This window comes from Poecilia reticulata, linkage group LG11 (genome assembly GCF_000633615.1).
Source record: "Poecilia reticulata strain Guanapo linkage group LG11, Guppy_female_1.0+MT, whole genome shotgun sequence".
In the NCBI taxonomy this organism is placed as follows: Eukaryota; Metazoa; Chordata; class Actinopteri; order Cyprinodontiformes; family Poeciliidae; genus Poecilia; species Poecilia reticulata.
In genome coordinates, this window is record NC_024341.1 from 17,912,890 (window position 1) to 17,913,939 (window position 1,050).

The 1,050-nt window shown below is 33.4% G+C and overlaps 1 long non-coding RNA gene across 1 annotated transcript in view; it reads left to right on the forward strand.

Annotated features, from left to right (window-relative positions):
* Window positions 1-404: 404 nt before the first annotated feature.
* The window catches only part of LOC103472603 (uncharacterized), a 7,165-nt gene continuing 6,519 nt past the window's right edge, over window positions 405-1,050 (forward strand). The window contains exons 1-3 of the long non-coding RNA XR_534898.2: window positions 405-469; window positions 564-590; window positions 685-717. This is a non-coding gene — a long non-coding RNA (uncharacterized LOC103472603). The remainder of the gene's footprint in view (window positions 470-563; window positions 591-684; window positions 718-1,050) is intronic.

Sequence of the window (1,050 nt, forward strand, 5' to 3'; positions counted from 1 at the left end):
CTCACCAGGTACGTTGGAGCTCTGTTTATTTTCGTCATGGTAGGGGACTGTACTGTAGAGATCTATAGAGGAAACGCAGGTCCAAATAAGGAGGAGGGTCTGGAAAAATTTATGTCAGAGAAATGTCTTGTCTCCAGTTCTTTGTAAACTTTAAGTCCAGTTTATAAATGTCTGTTTTTGATATAATCAAACAGCTTTCTTCTGCCTTTCTATGCTCACTTCTTCACTGTAACATTRTAGACTCTCAATTGGACTTACTGTTTTTGTCAAACTGTTAAACATCTAACTGGTCTAGTKATAMATTYTTGTCATGTTTGATCCTTATGAATAAAAGTTAAAGCTTCCATAAATGTCCAGCAGCAGAAGAAAATCTCCTCCTCAGCCTAAACGCTGTGCTTGTGTTGCAGGAAAGTTATTCTTCTGTTCTCTCTGTTTTTCCTGCTTGTAAAGGGAGACTTTGACACCAGTGGTAAGACTATATCCCGTTTAATTAAAGATCTAATCTAAAAATCACCTCTGTTCAAATTACATTTGTGTTCAATGATGCTGTTTTATGATTTCAGATGTGGGAAGTCAAGCCATATCAACAGGTAACAATCATCCAAATGTCTCTCATCATAATGTAAACCAAAACCGTAATGACATGTCCTTAAAATGTTTATGTCTAACATTTTTTTATGTTAGATAAAGATTCGTTGTCTGATGAAGCTCCAACAGGTCAGTAACAAACTGTTGACCCAAATAATCTTGAAACTTCTGGATATTTCAGTCAATTCTTATTAAAAATGTAAATGAATGAAAATACTGATATAAAACCAAGCATAAACTTTAAAGTTTGAAAATGTGACTAGGGTTTAAATCTTGATCAAACTATTCCAGTTTCTTCTAATAATGWTGATCTTTCCAGACAGTGAATCACTTGTTTACGACAACTTGAATAAACAGTTGTGTGTCATCAGCATATCGACGAATCTTCCATCAAAGTGAATGACAGTATCATATTTAAACATATATATAGAATATATTCTTCTTATTCTAAAAAAGTTATAA